Here is a 14530-nt window from a genome sequence, read left to right as displayed (position 1 = left end):
CTATCCAGTTGGTATTTCGATTGTGATAGTGGGGGATTTATAAATTAAATCAACCACCAACGTGAAAATGCAATTTATATAATAAAATTATGGTAGCAGAGCGTTGGATACTGCAATTTTGTTCCAAATGTATAAGTATGCCATATTAATTTACATGAACTCTCACTTATATCTCAAGATCGCTGAATTACTAAGAGAATCAATTCATTAGAAAATGTAGATTTCAAAAGATGTAGCAAAAACAGTTAAAGTCAAATTTTGATTATGCTCGACGCTTCGGACTGGAGTCTTTTAAAGCTTTTAAAAGAATATGTTCCGATTTAATTCTTCAAAAAAAATATACTATAAGAATACATTTTATGAAATTTTTGATACAGTTTCAAAAATCATAGAAGGTACGCCTATGTTTTAAGAATTTATCACATCGTATGTGTGATTACATCCGGTATTGTTTTATATATAAAACAGATATGATGAACTTGTTTATGAGCCAAAAACTAACGATTCTGTAATAAAATTTTGCAATTCATAGCAGAAAATTTGTTTTAGTTTTAAAATAAATATACTTACAACAGTTCAGTTCATAATATTTATAAAATAGTGTTGAATTGAAATATTTCGATTCGCTTGATTCAATTTCATAATTATCCCTATTTAAATACAAAAAGTTTCACAAGACAAATAGAATTAGTTCTTTGAATCATTTTGGGTGAAATCACTCACTATTTATAACTGGGAGTTGCAACCCACCAACTGGCGATAATAATTCGAACTAATTAAGACAGGAAACCCGTTTTCAGTAGTTCTAGTTTAAACTACCTGATGCCAATACTTGTACTTACCATTTTTAAAGGCCAATCAAAAAATTAAAATTAAAATAAGATAAATGCCGCCATCTGGCGATAAAAATTCTACTAATTTAAACAATATGTGGACCGCTTTTTTAGTATTTTCAATTTGGACCACCTGATTACTTACCATTTGTTAAACTTACGTTTATCACTTCTCTATATTCTCCAAAAATAATCATACACTTTTCGTTTCATTATAATCTCGTAACTTTATTAAATCAGTCTAAAAAACTGACCTCTACTTGTTAAATATTTGCCACTGTTTTTTCGGACTGTTTATATTTATAAGAAATTTATTTTTACTAATTTACTTTTATAACTTCCTGGATCTGCAGTAACATTATAATTAATGTTTGTAAACTAATACTGCACTGCAATTTCTCTGAACTCGGTATGTGAATGACATAATAGTATCTCCTTATGAAGTTTTATAACAAATTATTTAAACAGAGGTTTATAAAATATGTACATAATATAACTTATGTTATTTTTTATTGTAAATTATTTTCATAAATATTATTTTTATTATTTTGTTTCATGTAAGAAAATTAGATAAAGCCTACTCAGGTCCTACGTGCTAAATTATTTATTGATTTAAAATTTTAATAATTACCACTGAATGGAAGAAGTAAAATATACAAATTAAAACGTAAACAGAGAAACAGAATACATTTTAATTTTAAAAAGAAAGTAAGTAATTGAAATAAATGCAAATGAATTAATTTAATACTAACAAGCTATTGATAATGCAGGAAATGTTTTTCTGAACCACAAAGAAAGTTTGCAAAATACAATTCAACCTACTACTACTTCTTAAAAGTATTATTATTATTATTATAAATATGTTGATTGGTGAATTTATTCATACAATACTTGGGTCGTTGACTTATAAAATTGAAATTTTATATAAATTATCTATACATTTTAAAATTGCAAGTTGCACCTTTATTATTGCGTAAAACTATAGGATTGTTCTTGCTCTTAAATATTTTTTATTTTTACACGAGGGTATCGAAAAATTTATTAAAATAATTGACTGAGCCCAGGGATGATTTATAGATATGTGCTACCCATTAAGAACAAAAAGAAACTCAGTTGGCTAAGGCGTAACCAATTCCGTCCGCGGTATGCTTAGGGTAGCGGGTTCTATTCCCACCGTCGCAACAAAATTAATTTAATTAATAGTTGTGATGTGCATGGTATATGCATGAAGGAGGTGCACTCAACCTCTGAAATTGAGGAGCTGATAAATGAAATTATCAGTGGAAAGGTGGTAAAACACATATATGGTATCACAACGGGCTCTATAGCCTAAGTGTGTTCTTCGTGGATAGCCAATATAACCTAACCTAACCTAAGCATAATCAAAACTTTGATAATTACAATACGATAATTGATAATCGTATTGCCTTTTTACCAAATTAAAAATAAAATCACTTATAGATTTGTATTAAATCAACTACATGTTATCGTTTAAATCACACTACCCTTTGGCATTTTGATGTCATTTTTACAAGATTCTTAAATAAAATGTATTTACTTATATTTATTAAAAAAATCTAAACTTCCGCATTTATAATAAATATTTTTAGAGACATAAATTAATAAAAATATTAAAGCATTATAATTATAATCCATTTTGTCATATAAAAATATATTTATTATTGTTCAGTGGGTTTATTATTCTATTTAAAGAATAATAAATTGTTTAATTGAGCATATAATTAAATTATCATTGCTGACATCTATACTTGCATTTTTATACTCATGTATGTTAAGTATATTTATTATGTAGGGCTTCCGTAAGATATGTGTTTAAATTATAACTAAAGGCGAAGATATTTGAGATATTTAGGTCAAAAATATTATGATATTATAGTATTACATAATCATCTTATTTTTAAAACTTAAACATGCAAAAAGGTGTTTTTTTTTTTTAATAATTATTTTATGAGTCATTAGAAATTTTCAAAATTAGAAATTTTTTATTCTCGATTAAAATTTAAACCATTTCTACTTAAAGCAGTCAAATTTACTTGTTTGCGCAACTCCCTTACTCCTCAGACTTTAAAATTCTTTCAAAACAATATTTTGTAACTCAATTTAATTTAATGATTAAAATTTAATTGAATTGAAACTTGTAAAATAGCAGCCATATCTATTTAAAAATCGCAATCTTTTATACGTAAGCCTATTTGCCGTTATCCATTCATTCCTCTTCAACTTTCTCCCATAGCACATTGATTGCTATGTTATCTGCTATCTGCTATCTTTTAGCTGATTTTATTTCGTTACAATATAATTTTATTTGCACTTATTTATTTGAGTAGCATAAAGTACCTATTACTTTATTAATTTCTTTTTTTTTAACTAATAAATTTTAATGTACAGTTAAAATAACATGAAAAAGTTACATTTAAAATTATAATGTAAACAGTATATCTAACCTCAATTTAATGAGGAAATAATAATATAATAGTAACTGTAAACAAAAAAAAAGTCTCTTTTATTGGCAAATTTCCTGAAACAAAATGTAGTTATTGTGATTGTATTTGTTATGATGATAGAAGTTCTCAAAAATTTCTTAAAATGTTTCAATTCTGAACGTTGATTTGAAATAAAATGATGAAAATATTAAAAATCTTTGCAACTATATTTGGTGTCTAGCTTAGGTGGTTACATATGAAAAACTTTTTTATTTTAAGGTTTACGAAAAAAATTCATTCTTTATAAAAAGCTCTGCTTTCTAAAATATTAACATTCAGGTATTCACTTTTGACTTCGAATATACAGGGGTTCACAAATTGAGAAAGCTCGATAGGAATTTTAATGGTCTTTTAGAATTGAAGACCATTTTGAACAGATAAAAAGGGAACTGGTTCAAGAAATCTCTCCCAATATATATGGAAATGTATTTAAAGAATTTTGTAAAAGACCAATTACATGTATGGAACGTGAAGGTGGATACGTTAAGGAAAAAACTGTTTGATGAATTCAAAATAAGCATAACTTTCCAAAAAAAAATTGTAGTTGCAGCTAATAAAGGATAATCTATTTCTCTATAATAAGACTGTTCTTGTCTATCTATACTTAGTAAAGTACATCATGGCAAAAGATCATGTCCAAAAATAAGTCTTACTTCAAATATCCAACATTACTTTATCAAATGATTGTATTTCCAATCCGTGTGTTTGTTGGTATCAAAATCAACCATGCGCATCTGGAATAAAGTTAAATAAAGTTCTATGAACTATTTTGTACAATTTTTTACACTTGTATTATCAATTTAACACGATTCTAAATCAAGAATGTTTCATTACAAAAAAGAAACCGTTATAATCATAAAATAATTGCTAAATTAAAAAAAAACGCATATTACCGCTAAGTCATCATTACAAAAAAGAAAAGAATATTATTATGAATGAGGAATGTACGCCATCGCACTCAACAATAATAGCGCTGTTTAACAGGAGGCTTATGACGATGAAGATGAAGATGACTGTGTAATAGTTGTACTTACACACATAAAGCCTGCACATCTCATAATAATATGGCATCTTCATCAACAAAACGTAAGGCGATCACGACTGACATGTCGTAGGTATACCTATACATATATACCTAAGAATAAGAACGCGGCACGGTATTACTTTTAGAGCGATTTAAAGTTGTTTGTTAATAATAATAACCCACAGCATCAAACAAACACATCAAATCATCATCATATACAATGTTTTGATGGATTATTATTATTATATTTATGAAAGTACCACATCATATACAGTACAAGCGAGACTCCGTTGTCACGTGACACGGAAATATATTTTTAAAAACATCCACTTTATATACATGTGTAGGTTTTGACGTATACCTTTATTCAAATACACACACACAAAATTTATACATATTGTAATGATAAATTTTATATTTATTGAATTAAATTGACATCAATAATTGAATGACTGGCGTATACCGAATGTGTTTCGACTCGATGCGAAATATTAACGAGAGTATTTTGTGGACAATTTTCCAAAGTCCAAAATACCATATACAGTTTTCAAAACTTTATAGTTTAGAAGTGATTATTACGGTTTAAGGATGTACGAGTGCCAGGGCAATTTTGGATAAAAGGCTTGATTTTTTTGTATATATAGTTGGACTAAGTCTAAATCAATTGTGAAAATTTTAGGGAAGGTTGCCCGATTATTTAAATAAATGACTTCGGAACCGTAAACTCGCACTTGAAGCATATCTAATAACACGCTCCATTAAATTTTCTATTTCCTTAGAGCCTTCTCCAAACTGTACCGGTTTTGAGGATCATTGTTTATTTTTTACTTGTTTCGGGTACGGAATTCTAAACTCGCACTTGAAACAGAGCACTCTCCATAAAATTAGCTTTTAAACGAAAGAAAAAAATCAAAATCGACCCATCCATTTAGACGCTACGATGCCACAGACAGACATAAACACAGAAATAGCGGTCAAACTTATAACACCCCTTTTTGTTTCGGGGGGTTAAAACGGTGGATGATATGTTTTCACAGATTTCTCCAAAAGTTTTATTCTTATTTTTCGTCTATGTTCATGAAGTTATAACAAAATTCATCATCAAAGTTTACAAAATAATTTACAAATAATTTCAATCCTAAGTCTAAAATTGCCTTATTGGCGCTTGTACTAGCTTAAAAAATATCAGAACTTTAACAAATATAAACGAATTAAACTGATGTCACAAGTCAGTAATGCCAACTTTACCAACTTTTAGGTATCTTTTTCAAATCTACTAACTCGCAAGGAAAATCTACCAACTTTTTAAATTTATACAAAATTAAAATTTTTGTCTCATTATATTATGTTTCTTTACTTTTTATCGACGATTCTATTGTCCTTTCATTAATTAAATACTTACCGAAGAACAATTCTAAATTGTTTAATCAAAATATGAAGTGAAGAATCTAGTTTTGGTACAGGACGACAAAATGCCACTAAAGTGGTTTACGAAGAAAAAAGGAAGGCTCAGATTTGTCAATTTTTAAGCAAGATTTGGAAAATTACCTACTTTTTAAATCATATCTAATTTACAGTAAATCATTATTTATGATTTCGTCATACAGGGAAATGATTTCTTCTTGTGAGAGAGTAATTAAAAAAAAATATTAACTATTATTAAGTAGATACTTAGACAACTATTCTTATATAATTTAGAGTGAGTGCATTATAATTTAATATTAGAAATTTTATTAACTTTCTTTCTTTCAATCAACAAATATAATGCAATTATTTTAATATAATGTCTTGGATATTAACTAACTAACAATGGTAGGCGATCTTTTATACAATAGGTACTTTTTTTTAAATTTATTTATAAATAATTATTTATGACTTTCTAATTAGTGAAAATAAATGTAAAAAAAACTATTTCTTTTCATTTAAAAAGAAATGTAATGTATACATAAAGAATTTTATATCATACTATGCAATGTTGCTTATATATATTTGTTTAAGTAAAAAGGCTATTGACTGCTGATAGATCAAAACTTTTTAAGTATAGAGAAGATGTTGCTTATAAAGTGTTTTTAATTCTTACATAAAATTGCTTGAAGCTATTTTACAAAACAAAAAAATCGCGTAACATCACATTTTTGACATCTTTTTAATAAACCAGGTTGTACCAATCTTCAACATTTTTATACCATGTATATATGAAATATATCATTGTATATTAAGTTAAGTTCCGAGTTTGTAACGCTTAAAAATATTGATGCTACGAACAAAATTCTAGTAGGACAGGTGTTCATAGAATCACCAAAATAGCCCATTTCCAGTTATCTGCCTGTCTGTCAACACTATAACTCAAAAAAGAAAAGAGATGTCAAGCTGAAATTTTATAGCGTGCTTAGCATGTAAAAAGTGCCATAGATCATCAATAGATCAATTGGGCCTTGTAAACCATTAGAGCAAGAACAAAAGTTTAAATATAAAAAATATACAACTTTTGTTTGAAACATTTTTTTGTAAACATCACTCTTGTATTAGGTACAAGTTGTATAGTATGTATTATATGGGAGTATCAGTTATGAATGTATCTATCTAAGAATGCATATCTTTCTGTACTTACGTGACGTCAAAAAACAAACCATTACGTAATCATAACTGTCTATACCTGGTATTTCAACAATTAACTCAGTCAACTGTTTGTTTTCACTTGTTTAAATAAATGTTAAGTACAAAGACATATTATACACCTAAGGTGTAATAAAAAATTCGACCTCCAGATGGATGAATGGTATAGAGCTATTAAAAATTAATGCATTGAATTTTTAGTTTATTTTCAAGTTAATTACGTATTGTTAATTGCGTTCATAAATTTTGTGGGTTCAATTCTAGTTTAAGTGTCTGAGGTTAAATAGAATAACAAACAATTATTATGAAAAAAATCGCGGAAGCGTTGGCTAACTAAATTTAGATTTTTCTTCCCGCTTCCACCATAGTTTGATATGTATAAGCGCTTCATTTGAATGATTTATGAAGATCGTGATGCTGAAACTTATACTAAAAGTATTTTTTACTTAAATATTTTTTATTCCTTTAATTTGAAATTATTTATCTGTATATCATATCATATTTTCCCTTATAATGTCAATATTGTATAGATGATATCTTGTTAAAAATTTTTATATAAAAATATATTTACACATGACAAAATTTTAAAATAAAATATTCCTTCACACGAAAAAAAAAACATTGTTCAATGAATTGTCAAATTAATATTCAATACACACCAACAACATGCAAAAAAAGGTGAATAATCTTTCCAAAAACCAAACTATCACGCCACCTCTATCGAACAATCAAAACAAAAATTAAAAAATACACCTTTTGTTTTTTTTTGGAATTTATGTACAATCAAAATTGACTATCAATTCGTATAGAACAGGCGCTGGATGGAGTTGAGTGTGCAATTTTAGAGCTTATCAAAATTCTAAAATAATGTTTGAACATCCTTTATGAAGTTCTGAAGAGAAATTACAGATTCTTTAATTCTAAAGCCTCAACTTTTAATTCTTTAAAGATGTTATAATTCTTATTAATAACAGTGTGTAAGACTGAGATATTTTGTATCTCTGTTTTACTCATCTATAAATATATAGGAGACTTTCTATAGATATAGTAGATAGATAGATAGATAGATAGTCACTCATCACGATATCTCTGTAACTATAAGACCTAGAGACTTGAAATTTGGGAGGAATATTCCTTTTGCCAAGTAGAGGTCAGCTAAGAACGGATTTTACGAAATTCCACCCACAAGGGGAGTTGCGGGGGTGTTCATGAATAAAAAATTCATATTTTTCAATTATGGCTTTTAATAGTTCAAAACTTGGTCAGAATGTTTTAAATTACATTTAGAAATTTTTGTAACCTTCGGAAGGTAGAAAGATGTAGCGAGAAAGTGTTAAGGAAATATCGAATATTTACAAATATATCTAAGTGGGGTATCAAATAAAAGAGCATGACGTGTACATTACAAAAATGTTATCCAACGCAAGGAAATGTGGGGGGAGGGGTGCAAGTGGGGATGTTGCCCAGCAAAGCGGGCGGGTAACAGCTAGTTGTTAATAATGGGAATTAAACATCAATAGGGTTTCTGACAAGAATCAATTGACAAAATGCGGTACTCATCTTTTGCACATTCAACTCCAGCCAGAGCCGCCTGTTCTAGTATATGTATTTTATTTTTGAATAAACTATGTAATAAATTTATCACATTTTCTATCTAATAAACATAATTTTTTTTACAAACGATTGTAAAAGAAAATACGTGCCGATGAATAAATTATTTGAAATTGATATCTCGATGTATTTTCAATAATTATTTAAAGATTTTTTAATTATTATAGCTGCTGAATAATAGACGTGTATAGTATTGTAACTTGTATTATATTATCTCATTAATAGTAACTTGGATACCTATTAAATTGTAATAAAATATTACTTTATAAATTATACCTGTTGTTGTGTTGTTATTAGATATTATACCGATATATTTATATATTTTGCAATCAATTTACTTATTTTATTTATAAAAGTTAGGTACCTACTACTTAACTTTTAAAAAGATTGTCTCATAATGTTAGAATTTATTGTTTAATGTACATTTCACTTTCTTTAGAAACTTTTTAAGTGCCTTCATTTTAATAAAGATATAAATGAAGTTGTACAAATATTGCTATAGAATAAACAAATGATAGGAGACAAAAGAAACTAACCTATTTAATTGTTTATATACTTTATATGTACTGAAATCTGTTGAGTTTATGAAAAAAAACTTTACTGGTTGGATATCTTTTTAATTACTTAAAATTAATTAATAAAAGTACAAATTCAGTGAGAGAAATTCAAATATTCTAAACGGAAGTTCAAATTTTAAAACGGATATGACGTCATAGTACGTGGCTTGTCAGACTTGTTGATATACTGTATGGTATTAACTACTTATATTTTGTATGGTATTACCATAAATATATACTATAATTACTACATACGTGGTAATTACACATGTAATAAACAGTACATTGAACTGTCACCAACAGACAGACCACATATTAATACGTCATCAACAGAGAGCGTCAAAAGGACTGCATTTAAACACGGTGTAAACAATGAATTAAAAATATAAAAAAAATACATTAATATTCCCTATTAATAAACAAAATGGAATTGTTAATGTTAAATAAAAATTACGGATACTTAAGATGAATTTTTCTTTCATTTATATATGAATTGGTGGCCAAAAATATTAATACATTTTCTCTATTACTTTTTATTAAATTAAATTTTTTAATTGTAATTAATTATAATTTATTATTAAAACTACAAATTCTCATTTATTTTCTTGCAAATTAACGATATTGAATTTATATACAGTAAATTAATGTGAATGTTTGGGCAGCATATTTCTTTATCAATTTTCAGTCGAAAATACTTAGGCTTTTCTTTAAAAGAAGTATGAGCAATATTTAATTTAACAGTAATTATATCTAGTTGGTTGTTTAATTTAATAAATAATGCTGATTTTAAATATCAACGATATCTTATTTGCCGTAACTCATAAAACTAGTATTTTGTTTTGAACAAAAGTTTATAAGGTGTTTTTGGGCTTAAAATATAATCAAAGAATACACGCTAAATGTTTACGTATATTTATTTATTGGCGAACATTCTGTGTATTATAAACTGTAAATGTTTTGAAGTAATAAACAGTAAAGTTTATTTAGACAAGAATACAATTTTTAAGATAATTCGAATTATAAGATAAAATATAATGATAAAACAAATAATTTTACAATAATTATTATATTATACAAATAAAATAAACGACTTTTAAAATCAAATTGACTTATAAGTCGTCAACAATTGCAACAACTTTTATTTTTTTGTTTGTTTCTTGTAAATTAATAAATCATATGTATTATGTATATATAGGTATGGTTTAGTTTTAAAATATATACTAGATACGTTGAGTTAAATAAAGTTAAAATTGAAACATAATAAAATTATACCTACATTAATATTGTAAGTTGTAGGTAATGATTTCAAAATATATAAAATACTACACAATCTTTTCAAAATATTTGTATTTACTTAAGATATATGGAAATATTGCATCAAATTTATTAATGCAATCATTTTTCTTTCTTATGGTTTTATAAAATAACTTACAAACATTTTATTTCATTTAATACAATCTAATTCGTATTTTTTATTTTATTTTAGCGAATCTAAATCACTTAACACATACATATGAATAATTCAATTAATAAAATTTATCCTGAAATATAAATATTATTATCTACTTTAGAACAAAGAAGGGAATCGGATTAAACTTTTTTTGTCACTTCAGAATTCTTACTTCACGAAAAGAAAATTGAAGTTGGTTGTTTAAAAATCTTCACTACTATGCAAGATATGAACGTTTAAAATTCCTAATTAAACAAAGAGGAAGATACCCGCCGTAGTGACGCTTCTACATAGAGATTACATATAACACTTTGTCTTGTTAAAATTAGATGGGTAATTTTTGAATGCAATCTTTGATTGCTTATAACTTCTTCGTTTTTTAATCAATATTAATTTCACTTTCAAATTTTGTCATGGTATCAAATCTAGTTTTACATTGTTATGGGTAATATGGCCAATTCGACATCAGGAATATCCCCCATTATTAGGTTATAGATTAAATTAGATAAAACACCAAACATAGTTAACTATTTGAAAATACTGTTAAATAAAAATTTATGAAGTTCTCGAATAAATGCATATTGTTTTTCCTTTTAAAAAACTTTAAAGAACGCTGATAGGAAGGCGAAGACGAATATTTTGCTCGGGTCCCCCTACATGATTAAGATCGAGCTGGATATTGAATTATTCTAATTTAACTGTGGTTTAAAAATATTACTCCACGCTCTAAGAACTCCCACTATCAATTAGAACTTGAAATGAAACACTTTCAAAATTCAAGTTTATCCAAAAAAATACTAACTTTTCGTACTAATCAAAAATAGTTCAATAATTTGTTACAATGTTGTGTTAGTTAGTGCAACGCCCATATACGTAAAGTGACTGACTGAGAACAAATTATACATAAATAATATTTTTCAACAATGTATAATATTATGATGAAATACATACAATTGCAACTTTATTTGTTCTCGTAAAAGTTGTCGTAAGATTATTATTAATTTAAAATATAAAAAATCGAAATACATAATAATAATAATAATAATAATAAAATATAATCGTAATCACACTTTATAATATGTTATAGGTAATATTTTTATGATTAAGTAATAAAAATTTTTAAGGTGTAGCTTTTTGAAAAATTCAATTCATTTCTTATTTCTTATAAATAATATTATATTGATTACACAATTATTTCATATCATATAGTATTAATCATGTATATACATATATACAGAATGATTTTGTTAAAGTTTCCACGTTTAAAAGAAACGGAAAACACGTTGCTGCTCATTTTTTGGAGGAATAAAAATGCATTATTTAGTTATTTTTATTTGGAGACGTCTTCATGGCCAAAGAGAAATCAGCTTCGTTTATTTTAAATGGAACACATACATTATAGGAGGAGGATTTTTAAAGAAGTATAAAAATTTTTTATTGGATTTGGTCTAATTATCCCACTTTTTATATTTTTATTTTGAGAAAATAATAATAATTGTGAGTAAACATTATACCATTGGACGTAAACGCCTTTTGTCGCATGGTTTGTTTGTTTACGTAAAATAATTTAATGGTTTCTCACAATAATTTAATAAAAATACAAAAAGTGGGGTAATTTGACCAAATCCAATTAAATAATTTTATACTTTTTGAAAATCCCTTCCATTATTAAGTGAAATTTACTAATATCTACTGATTATCATTGGCTACTGGTTATCGAATGATAGTCAGTGAATGAACAAATTTATCAATTTTTGCCAAACCCGTATCTCCCAAATTAGGCCTCAAATCCAAATTTGGAAAATATTTTTTTTGTTGCTCTTGATGAGCTTATTTTGGTAAGCTGGGTTTCTGCAGTCAATAACGGAACATGGTGTAGAATAACTTGCATCTGCTGCATTGAATGTTCGCAACTTTAGTAGCGTAATTAATAATAGTCACCAATGAAGAAAAAGATAGAACTTTACAAAATTGAAATTGGTTGTGTTAATGTATGCTATTCTATAAGTGTATGTTCATACAAATATCGTAATATATTTGAGAAACTTTTAAAATACACTTGTTGTAGGTATTTGTTATAATATTGTTATAGTATTTCATATAAAATAAATAAATAAAATATTGTACAATAATTTTATATAAAATTTTTTTATTTTTAAATTGTCTTTAAACTAAATATTATCAATAGACTTACAAAATGCATATGATTTCATTTCATCCACATCATTTAAAGTTATCTTTAATTGTACGTAATTATAAATTTTAATTGTTGAAAAACAATTGAAGGATAAATTGTCAATGTAAACCATTTATTCAAACCATAAACTTATGTGGTCATTCAATCATAGACTTATATGTCCATAAAAATTATATTAATAAAGTAGTTTATCGTTACCATGGAAACGCCTGAAATAAAAAACATGCAGGGTGTGAATACTCAGGATTATTAACGTACGCTTAAAACGAATTGGGCAGTCGCAGAAATACGTTAATAATTTTGACAGTAGATAATTTGGAGTGTGGTCATGAGTTCATTACGACACTAGGGCGGTAATGAACTATTTTTCCCACGCATATATAGTGAGAAATGTAGTTTTTATCTCACGAGCGTAGATAAAGAACATAAGTAATATGTAATCTTTGGTTTGCTATAAATTTTATAAGTTTATGGGTATTTAAGAATAATTTCTAGAGTGAAGTTGATGTACATTGAATCATTGGTACATTATGATTATTATATTATGTACACTTAAAGTTCACAATCATATAACATTACTTAATATTTAATTCTTGCACTAAACAACACACAAATCTATCTATCTCTCTCATAAGTACCTTACTAGTTACCATACCTAGGTACACTCAAACACTGGCTTTGTAATTGGTATGGCTATATCATGTTTATGTATTAATATTAAATACGATATGATACCTTTATGGTAGTTTTATTTTTCGTAATTTTTTGTAATATCCAGGTGTGGCTTTCTTCAATATATTACACTACACCTTACATATGTGTAATCAGTTATAAAATTCTCACATCAATTTTTTTTTTTTAATTTCGAAAATATGAAATTTTGTAACTTTTAAAATTACGTAAATGTTTTTTTTTTTTTAGTATTTCAAATAAATACAATTTTTGTTTTTAAAAATATTTCCGGCAATTTTTGTTTTAAAAAACAAATTATTTAAAATAAACAATAATAAAATTTTGTTTATATGCATTATTTCCTAACAATGCAATGGATGGGCAAACTCAATAAAAGTACCCAACTTAAAAAAAGTAAAAAATACTTAAAAAATAATTGGCAGTCATAGGGATTGTCGACAGAATTGAAAACTTAAAACTTTGGAATAACTGTGTTTTTTTGTCGTTACTAGTTCGAAATGTAATTAGATGACAACATAAATGAAACACTTTTTTTCAAGGGCAGGTGTATTTTTCATTTTATCTCTTAAACAATGTGCAATATATTGCAATGTTAATTGGCCAACAGTATATCGTGTGTCTTACATGCGCTGTTATAAACAGTGGTATGTGTATAAGCCATACATACAAGGACAAGTATATTCTTGAAAATTGCCTCTCAATTTTTTTTCACCTATTACCTTCACACACAAAAATCTGTATTATTCTAAAAGAGTGTTGTATCTAGTTTCAGAAAAATCTTATAAGTGGCGAAATTTATCGAAAGTTATTCAAAAATAATTAGATAATAAAAATAACCCACGATATGGAGAATAATTTCTTCATACATAATTGACACAATGCGGTCTAATATAATTAATTTGAAAGGTCGACCTCTTTCAATCAACAAAAATTAAAAATAATATTTAAGACACCCACTTCAGTCAATATTTTTTTACACTTACATTTAAATTTGGAAGGTTTTCAATTTTTAAAATTTCTTGTTAATAACTAAGGACCCTATTAA

The 14530-nt window shown here is 26.4% G+C and overlaps 1 protein-coding gene across 1 annotated transcript in view; it reads left to right on the top strand.

Annotated features, from left to right (window-relative positions):
* LOC123300141 (tribbles homolog 2) overlaps positions 1-14530 on the top strand; it is an 84827-nt gene that overhangs the window by 58534 nt on the left and 11763 nt on the right. The gene's annotated exons all lie outside the window — the stretch shown is intronic.

Source organism: Chrysoperla carnea, chromosome 1 (assembly GCF_905475395.1).
Source record: "Chrysoperla carnea chromosome 1, inChrCarn1.1, whole genome shotgun sequence".
Taxonomy (NCBI): Eukaryota; Metazoa; Arthropoda; class Insecta; order Neuroptera; family Chrysopidae; genus Chrysoperla; species Chrysoperla carnea.
The sequence above is the reverse complement of the archived record's forward strand: the minus strand, read 5'-3'. Positions and strand labels throughout refer to the sequence as shown.